General features: G+C 42.0%; 1 pseudogene; it reads right to left on the bottom strand.

The window, feature by feature from the left end:
* Positions 1 to 5,719: 5,719 nt before the first annotated feature.
* LOC103077013 (60S ribosomal protein L23a pseudogene) lies at positions 5,720 to 6,163 on the bottom strand (annotated as a pseudogene).
* Between the last annotated feature and the right edge of the window lie 4,103 nt (positions 6,164 to 10,266).

Below are 10,266 nucleotides of genomic sequence, written 5' to 3'. Positions count from 1 at the left end.
CCTCAGAGATAAAACTTACTAGGCTACTCAACCACAGAATAGTCCCTCCTTCTTTCTGATAGCACCCAAACCAGAGCAAAACCATGCTTGAACTCTCGCCCAAATCACCCAACATAATCCCAGATTCTAGGACCAGCCCTTCCATAACCTCCTTACTGAGACCCTCCAAGATTCCCCATTTTGTTCTGTCCCCCTGTTGCAATGAACCAAATGCATTCTTTTTCTATTCTATGTTACTGCATAATAAGTCACCATAAATTTAGAGGCTTAAAAATAGGAGAGATGTATTATTTCATAGTTTCCCCGGGACAGGAGTCCGGATGGTTAGCTGGGTCCTCTTCTCGGGCTCTCACAAGGCTGAAATCAAGGTGTCAGCTGGGGCTACATTCTTATCTGCAGCTTAGGGGTTTTCCAAGCTCATTCAGATTGTTAGCAGAACTTGGTTCCTCCTAGTTGCAGGACTGAGGTCCTGTTGTTCTTGTTGGCTATTGGCTGCTGGCCTGGGGTCATTTTCAGCTTGGAGAGATCCCTCCCACATCTTAGCCACATGGGTCCCCTCCATAGGCAGTTCACAACATGATTGTGATGCTGTATGAGCTCCCTGATGTTTTACCTTCTCTGATGAGTTCACCTGATTAGATCAGGCCCACCCAGGATAATCTGTCTTTTGACTCATTAGTAACCTAATCATGGGAGTAACATTCCAACATATTCACAGGTCCCACTTAGATGGAGGGGGGAGTAGAGGGGAGGGGGAATGATACAGGGCTTGTCCACCAGGGAGCAGGAATCTTGGGGGGGGGCATCTACCTATCACACCAAGAAACAGTTTTCAGCTCTCATTTTCTATCAAAATGAGCCTAAGACTTGTGCACAATCAGACTACATCAAGTCACTTCATAACACCAGGATGGGAGACCATGGGTCAGACTTGCCAGGAGACTTTATTGAGCTGCATCCAAACAGTCTGGGTGAATCATTCCCCTTTTTCAATGGCAGAGACATTGAAAGCCTCTTCCACCAAAGGCAGATAAAGCTTGATACCCAAGGGAGTAAAAAGAAGCCTATTTGCTCAGTGACCTAGTCACCAAATTTAAACTGCTTTTTAAATGATGTATTCCCAAACTATACCAACTTTACCCATTTACTTAAGTTAACCCTAAAGAATATTCTTCTTGAGTATATTCAACAAATATTAATATTTTCTGTTAGATATAAGAATGAAGAGCCCTTCTCCCCTTCTATTAGAAGCAAAGAATACTTGCTAAGTGAGCAAATAAATGGTATTTTCATTATCTACAATTTTGAGCACCTCCTGCCCCATGAGTCCAATTTAAATTATCCCTTTGGCAGAAAATATCAGAATGGTTGGGGACCTGGAATTCACATCCAATTGAAGTATCTCTATGAACTACGACAGGTTGATTTTCCCCTGAGGAGGTGTCCCTATGACCCCAATTATCCTTTAATTTGTGTGAATTCTCCAATTACCTTCTTTTAGGCTTTTACTCAAATTATCAGGATTATTCATTTATTCACTTTTTGAATAAATATGTTTTGGGCGCCAACTATATGCTAGGTTCTCAGTATGGAGATCCAGCAGTGGACCATAGAAATGTCCTCCCTCGTGGAGTTTTCAATACAGCAGAGACACAGATGTTCAACAAAAAATCCAAAAATTAATATGTAATTACAAATTCTGATGACTATTAGGAAGGAAAAGAATAAGAAAAAGCCATGTGCTTGTGATAGTTACAGTAAATTCGAAGTGAAAATTGTGAGTTTGGACATTTTCTCTTTTCTCCTATCTCTACAAAGATTGTTTAGGAAATATGCCCAATAAAATAATATCACTATCGCAAAGAGATGCCTGCACTTCCGTGTTCATTGCAGCATTATTCACAATTGCCAAGATATGGAAACAACCTAGGCGTCCATCAATGGATAAATGGATAAATAAAATGTCACACACACACACACACACACACACACACACACACGAATACTACTCAGCCATGAAAAAGAAGGAAATTCTGCCATTTGCAACAACATGGATGGACCTTAAAGGCATTATGCTAGTGAAATAAGTCAGACAAAGACAAATACTGTATGATCTCACTTATATGTGGAATTTTAAAAAGCCAAACTCATAGAAACAGAATAGAGTGGTGGTTGCCAGGGCTGGGGGGTGCTCAAAATGGGGAGATGTCTGTCAAAGGGTACAAACTTCCAGTTACAAGATGAGTAAGTTTTGGGAATGTAATGCATACCATGGTGACTATAGTTAACAATACTGTATTATATACTTAAAAGTTGCTAAAAGGAGATCTTAAATGTTATCAACACACACACACACACACACACACACACACCTAATTATTTGAGTTTATAGATGTAAGTAACCTAATTGTAGTAACCATTTTGCAATATATAAGTGTATCAAATCGTCACATTGTATACCTTAAACTTACAACATGTTATGTGTCAGTTATACCTCAATAAAGCTGGAAAAAACGGAAGAGACATCCACCTTTCTGGGAAATGCAAAGGATAGTTTGGAATGTCCTTTACCCAGGGGTTAAGGGATCCACTTGATCAAGTTTATTTCAGAGATAAAAAAACAGGTCAGCTGTGTGACCATGACTTTCCACTCACCTCATTTCAACTGGAAAAGCTAGAGCTCCATCAATTCAAAGGTCTCCACTCCTAATATTACTTGCTCCATCAATCTTTGTTTAAAGTCAGTTAAACAAGAAGCACTTTTCCCCCTCGTGGACCAAAAAAGTAAAGAAATCTACTCTGCTTATACTTAATGGCCATTAAAATTGTGTATGAGAATCAGGAATACCTCCTGTTTAAATATTTACCAAACACAGATTAATCTTAGGTCTTAAATTGAACAATATAATTTAGTTCAGTTTCATTCACTCTAAAATAAGGATTCTCCACTGTAATTATCCAGGTAAAGTCAGTTACTCTCTAAAACCTTCCTTGATTCCCGCAGGCACAGTTATTAATAGTTACGTCCTTCTCTGTGCTCCCGCAAGACTTCCATTACAGCTCATTTTTGCATTGTACCGTAAATAACTTGAGGTCTTTGAAATTATTTTTCTGGCTCTTTCACTCGACTGAGGCCCTTGAGGAAAACAACTTGGTCTTATTCGTTCATGTATCCTTGGTACCTAGCAGAGTGCCAAGGTCATAGTGATAAAACTCAATAAAAGTTTGAGTGAATAAACAAAAGGCATTTTTGCACAAATCTAATTTTATTATAACAAGTGGAGAAGGGTGACAACTGACTCTTGACTTGGACCCTGAATGAGGAGACAGCCATGCAAAGATCTAGGCAGGAACAGCATTCAAGAAAGAATCGCCAGTGCCAAGGTCATGAGGGGAGGAAAAAAAAGATATGGGAAGAAGGCTACTGGGAGAGCGAGAGTAGAGAAAGATAAGGTTAGAGGAGAGGGGCAAAGGCTGAACAATGAGGTCCTTCTAGGTCAGGATAAGAAGTTCGCATAGTGTGCTATGTACAAGGGAATTCACTTTCAGCAGAATTACATGATATAACTTATATTCTTAAAAGATCATTCTGGCTATTGTTTGGAGAATGGACTATAGGGGGTGCATGTTTGGGAGAAGGGGAACCCTAGAGGCCTACTGCAGAAGCTCAGGCAAGAGAAGATGGTGCCTGCGCACTGCATCCCGAGCTGCCCCTTGGTCACCAGCCTCCCAGCTTTGCTGCTGTCCTCCCTCCTCCCACCCTCTGGCCCATCTGAGTCTGGAAACAATTACAAAGGATTATTGTGTTGGGGTTTTATATAATATGGAGTGAAGTGTAGGGCACAAAAAAAAAAGAAAGGAAAAAAAAAGAGAAGATGGCGCCCAGTTCTAGAGTAGAAGCCACTGAGGTGGACAGAAGCAGCTGGGAAGACATGTTTTGGATGTAGAGGCGACCGGACTTGATAAGTTGGATACGGGAAGGGCTGCTGTTTCACTGCTAAGTCCCTAGAGAGCCCACCCAGTGACCAAAATATTGACATATTCTATACTAGTTGGTAAACAGTCACTGCCGAAAGCCCCCAAGTGGCGCCCCACTTCAACAGCCTAACACCCTCAGACTTCCCCTAAAACCAAAAACTAAAATATCAATGCCTGGCATGGTAGAGACCCCCCTGGACAGCTCTACTGCCTGACTCTGTTCTGATTGGTGGGTCCCATGCCACACTGCTTGCTAAAAATCACAATTGGATTTAAAAGACAGGGAAAAGAGAGGAATGGAGCTCTCCTAGGCTTTTGGCTTGAGCTGTTGGATGGATGCATTGCTGTTGGCTGACATGTGGAGGGATAGGAGATGAATAAGTCTGGTGGGAGGAAAACGATGATTCTGTTAAATTTTATTACTTATTAAACATCCAAGTGGAAAGGACGAAAGGCCAAGTGAAGGTTCCCAGTCACTATGTACACCACAAACTTCAATGCAGCAAAACTCTAGAATGATCAAACTTTGAAATAATCTTGAGGATTATTTTATTGTGAATAAATCTATAATGCTCTGGATTCCATTAAAACCTTGAAGGACCTCCAAGCCTTTTATAAATCCAGGCTCTTATGACCCATTTGGCTGACCAGTGGTAGGCTGAATAGTGGCCACCCAAAGACACAAGGTCCTAATCCTGGTACCTGTAAATACTGCCTTATTTAGAAAAAGGGGTTCTATGGATATGATTAGGTTAAGTATCTTGAGATGGGTAGATCATCTTGGATTATCCTAAATGCAATCACATGTACTATGGACTGAATTGTATACCCCCAAAATTCATATGTTGAAGCCCCAACCTCCAACGTGACTATATGTGGAGACAGGACTTTTAAGAGGTAATTAAGGTTAAATGAGGTCATGAGGGTGAGGCCCTAATCTGAGAGGATTGGTGGCCTTATAAAAGAGGAAGAGCTTTCTCTCCCTACCCCCCAAAAAATGTGATGACACAGAGAGAAGGTGGCTGTCTGCAAGCCAGAAAGAGAACTCTAACCAGGAACAAAATTGGCCATCACCTTAATTTTGCACTTTCCAGCCTCCAGAACTATGAGACATACATTTCTGTTGTTTAAGCCACACAGCCTATGACATTTTGTATGGCAGCCCAAGCAGACTAATACAGTACGTATTCATATAAGAGGGAAGCAGAGAAAGATTAGAAACAGACCAAAGAAGAGAAGGCCATGTGAAGACGGAGGCAGAGATTGGAATAATGTGGCCACAAGCCCAGGAATGACAGCAGGCAGCAGATACTGGAAGAGCCAGGGAACAGATTCTCCCCTAGGGCCTTCAGAAGGAATGTGGCACTACTGACTTTGATTTTGCCCTAGTGACACAAATTTCAGACTTCAGACCTACAGAACTGTGAGAGAGTACATTTCTGTTGTCTGTTGTTTTTAATCAGCATGTTTGTGGCAATTTGTTACAGTAGCCACAGGCAACTAATATACCCACTAAGATAGTTGGGATGAAAAGTGGTGTCATGTCCCTCTCACAAATGAAAACCCAGAGACAGGAATGTTTATAACATTTTGCCAAACTTTCATGACTTCTAGGGCAGCACACCTGCCCCACTCCTGCTTTCCTCAGTGGGAGTAGGGCAGACGGCTTTCCCCAGGCTTCCTTTTTTTTTTTTTTTTAAGTGAAAACTTTTATATTTAGAATTGGCCAGCTGGACTCAGTTTAGATGATCCCAATTTTGTTGGCAACATCCAAAGCGTCATAGTCAGGAGCCAGTCGAACATATTCCTTCTTCTCTCCGTCAGGCCTGACCAGGGTGTTGACCTTGGCCACGTCAATGTCATAGAGCTTCTTCACAGCCTGTTTAATCTGGTGCTTGTTGGCCTTGACCTCCACAGTGAACACTAGTGTGTTGCTGTCTTCTGTTTTCTTCACGGCTGACTCAGTGGTGAGGGGGAACTTGATGATGGCATAGTGGTCAACCTTAGTCAGGCTCCTCAGAGCTCTGTTCTCAACTAGGCCTTGATCTTGGCCCCCATCCTGTCTTCATTCTGCCTACCCAGTCTTAGTAAGAATCCTGCTAAGTCAGTTTACCGAGAATCCCCCCACCCTTGATACCCGATCACTCAGATACCCCCACCCTTGGTATCTGATCAAGTTCCCCATTCCCCACTTTTGATGTCTAAGTTCTTGGCCTTCCTTTAGCAAGAATCCTAATAGGTCAGTTTAGCAAGAGTTCCCTTACCCTTGATGTCTCTTCTTAGTAATTTATTATGCACTGACCCCTTCATTCTGCTCCTTGGCTATCAATCCCCATTTGTTCTTATATTCAAAGTTGAGCTTGATCTTTCTCCTCTACTTCAATAGAGTTCACCCTTATTGTACAAGCCTTGAATAACGTCTTCCTTACCATTTTAACAAATGTCAGAACACTTTTTTTCTTTAACAGACGTGGCACTGCTGGTATATCAACTATTGGCTTCCAAAAGTTAGGGAACTTTAAACAGCTCTCCCTTCCAAATATAAAGATTGCTGCTGTCACTAAAAATGTTGCACAGGATTAGGACAAAGAGGAAATATCCCTACTCTTTTTGGAGATACTTGTCTTTGAGTTGAAACCATCGTAACTTTTGTATTACAAAGAAGATATAAGTAAGCTAACCCTTTCATATCTTTTCTCTTTCCTCCTCCCTTCTTTCCTTCCTTCCTTTCACTCACTTATTCATTCATTCATTCAGGAAGCATTTACTGAGCTGTGACTATGCACAAGGCTACATGCTCTGTGCCTTAGGGTTATAAACATGTAGACATTGTAGTCGTTGCCCTCAAAGAAGAAAAGAAACCACAGTAAGACTCTGAGCTGCTGCCATGTTATCTGTCACCATTTTTACGTGTATTGTCACATTTAATCCATCCACAGGACCAGAGAGATAGTTGTTATTTTTCTTTTTTTTTCTTTTTCTAACAGATAATAAAACTGAGTCTTAAAGAAGCTGAGCAACTTATTCAAGACCACGCAGCTACTGAGCTTTGGAGGTAGCTCTCAAAAACAGATGTCAGGGGCTTCCCTGGTGGCGCAGTGGTTGAGAGGCCACCTGCCGATGCGGGGGACACGGGTTCGTGCCCGACCCGGGAGGATCCCACATGCCACGGAGTGGCTGGGCCCGTGAGCCATGGCCGCTGAGCCTGCGTGCCCGGAGCCTGCGCTCCGCAACGGGAAAGGCCACAGCAGTGAGAGGCCCGCGTACCGCAAAAGGGAAAGAAAAACAAACAAAAAAACACAAATAGATGTCAGACATCAAAATCTGTGCCTTTTTTTCTCTCACTGTGATATATAACAATTAAGATATACACCCACATAACTATGATACAAGGTAAAGAAGAATAACTTTGCTGCCCTAGAAGAAATAAATACTTTTGGAATTCAAAGAATTAAAAAATGTAGAAAGGAAAAAAAAATACTGTGTGCCTAGTATTTGCTAGGCATTTTACTTTGCATATCCATGTGCATAATCTTTTCATTTTATTGTGGTAACAACACTTAATGTGAGATCTACCCTTTTAACAAATTTTTAGGTGTACAACAGTATTGTTGACTACAGGCACAATGTCGTACAGCAGATCTCTACAAGTTATTCACCTTGCATAACTGAAACTTTTTGCCCATTAGGAACAACTGCCTGTTTTCCCTTCCCCTCGGCCCCTGGCAACCACCATTCTACTTCTGTGCATAATCTTATTCAATCCTTTCAACAACCCTGTGAAGAAAGACAGCCCACTTTCAGCAAGAGAGACCGGGGAAATCTTCAAGGAAAAGGTAATGCCAGTCTGGGCTTCGGAAGATGAGGAGAGCAGAGCATGTGGAACTAGAGAGAAGACACGTTCAAAGGGAAGAAAGGGGGTGCTCTAGAAAAGGAGGGTACGTTCTCAAAGCAGCTGCTGGTGAAACTGGCTGGAGCAGAAAGAACACAACAGGAAGGAACAAAAGGCAGAGGGCCTACAAGGCCATGCTCAAGTGTTTGGCCCTTGTTTGGTGAGCCATGGGAGCTCTTGACCTGGAGGCCAGAGCTGAACTTTGGGAAATATGTGGTATGAGGGTTGAATTGAAAAGGATGGAGGGAAAACCCGGGGTCAAGTAGAACAGGTGGGAGGCTATAAATAACCTAATGAGTGGTTTATCTACTAAGGCAGAGAGGCTGGGTAGGAGGGACAGGAGAAGCACAGAGTGAGACGAAAGTACACATCATTTTTCAAAAACGGCATTAAAGAGAGGAAAAACTGTGGCTCAAAATAAATAGTTCTCTTCTGGAACAGAGGTAGCAGTGGGCCTATGATGCTTTCATTTAAACCTATATTTGTTAGATGGCAAGGGCGGCAGCTGGCCAGCAGTAAATTGCCCCTTATATCTAGATCCAGGCCATTTCACTCCTCTGCCCAGAGTCTGAATAATAAATATTCTATTTTTCCAAAGAAAACAATGTCATTGAATGAGGCAGAAATATCAGAAATAGGACGGTTTGGTTTCTATGGACAGAGTTTCATATGATATATCAGAACTCATCTGTTTCTTTCCCAGTTGACCCAAAGCCCAAATACCTGACCTTAGAAAGTCGTTTTCTTCCTCTTTTCAGTACAGTTTAAAAACATCAAAGTGTTTTTAGAACTGGAGAGACAAACCTAGGAATGAAGCTTGCAGCAAAGAAAGGATAATCGATCTATTCAAAGGACCAGAGCTCTCCTGATAAGACTGAATGGGAACAGCTGGAAGTGGGCCCAGCAAAGGCTACAGATTAGACAGTGATGGGAAAGGGAACTAATTTATTGGTACCCGTTTCTCTTCAAATACTGAGCTTGGTGAATTTAACAATGAACAAGATGATCCCTGCCCTCAAGGTGCTCACAGACATACAGAAAAATCCCCATACAGTGTGAGGTGAGCAGCAATATGGGAGCAGAGGTTTGGGGACCCAGGGAAGTTTCCCAGAGACCTGACTAAATACACATCATCCAAGTCTCAGAACATCAGGCCTCCATAATCAATGTCTCCTAAACATCCACATCACACTTACTGATTTCAAACTATATCACAAAGGTATAGTAATTAAAGTAGTATGGTACAGGCATAAAAATAGATACACAGACCAATGGAACAGATCCAGCAGCCCAGAAATAAACCTTTGCATATACGATCAACTAATATTTGACAAGGGAGCCAAGAATACTCAATGGGGAAAGGATAATCTTGTCAACAAATGGTGCTAGGAAGACTGGATAATCACATAAAGAAGACTGAAATTGGACCCCTATCTTACACCACTCACAAAAATCAACTTGAAATGGATTACAGACTTAAAACATAAGACCTGAAACAATAAAACTCCTAAAGAAAGCATAGGGGAGAAGCTCCTTGACATTTGTCTTGGCAGTGATTTTTTGGATTTGACTCCAAAAGCAAAGGCAACAAAAGCAAAAATAAACAAGTGGGACTACATAACACTATAAAACTTCTGTGCAGCAAAAGAAACAACAAAATGAGAAGTGCTGTTACAAAATGGGATGGACTGTCTTGAGAGGATGCACATCCTCTTATTTCTGCAGACATTCAAACACAGGTGGGAGGAGCACTGGGCAGGGGTATGGCAGAGGGGCTCAAAATAGCAGGAGGTCATTTAGAATAGATGACTTCAAGCTTCCTTCCAAGCCTGACATTCTGTGACTTTACATTGAAGGTTCACGCTAGATTTGCTCCAATGCACTCTTGATCCCTACAGAGCTCCCTGCCCAGAATCATGCTATAAGGAATGGTAAGTGACATCTTGGATGGGCCAGGCCCAGGGCTAGCTGGAGATAAGTAAATAAACACATAAATATATAAAATCATAATAGTGCCAAACATTTATGTATGGTATGCCTTCAATCCACTCATGGAATGTAATCCGATGGCAACTTTATTTCTGTTTCCCTTCAAACTGTATTCAGTGGGCTAAAAACTCAGGCAATCTCACGATATTTGGATCAATTTCTGATCAAAAGTTTGACAACCACTTTGAGCTGCAAACACAGTATAAACCCTGTGATTACAAAGACCAGCCTCCTGTAATACTAATCAAAGTTGCCTCCTCATTTGAAGGAAAGACTTTCCCCTACTTCCCAGGGAGGGCGGGGACTGGAGGAAGGGGAAGGAGTGTGGTAGCTCCTCCCCCTGCCAAGACTCCCCTCCCCCAGCTTGTCAATGGCAGTTTCTGATCCCCTCAAGGTTGGGGTAGGGA

This window comes from Lipotes vexillifer, unplaced genomic scaffold (genome assembly GCF_000442215.2).
Source record: "Lipotes vexillifer unplaced genomic scaffold, Lipotes_vexillifer_v1.1 scaffold312, whole genome shotgun sequence".
Lineage (NCBI taxonomy): Eukaryota > Metazoa > Chordata > Mammalia > Artiodactyla > Lipotidae > Lipotes > Lipotes vexillifer.
Note: the sequence above shows the minus strand (reverse complement) of the source record. Positions and strands in the feature narration are given on the sequence as shown.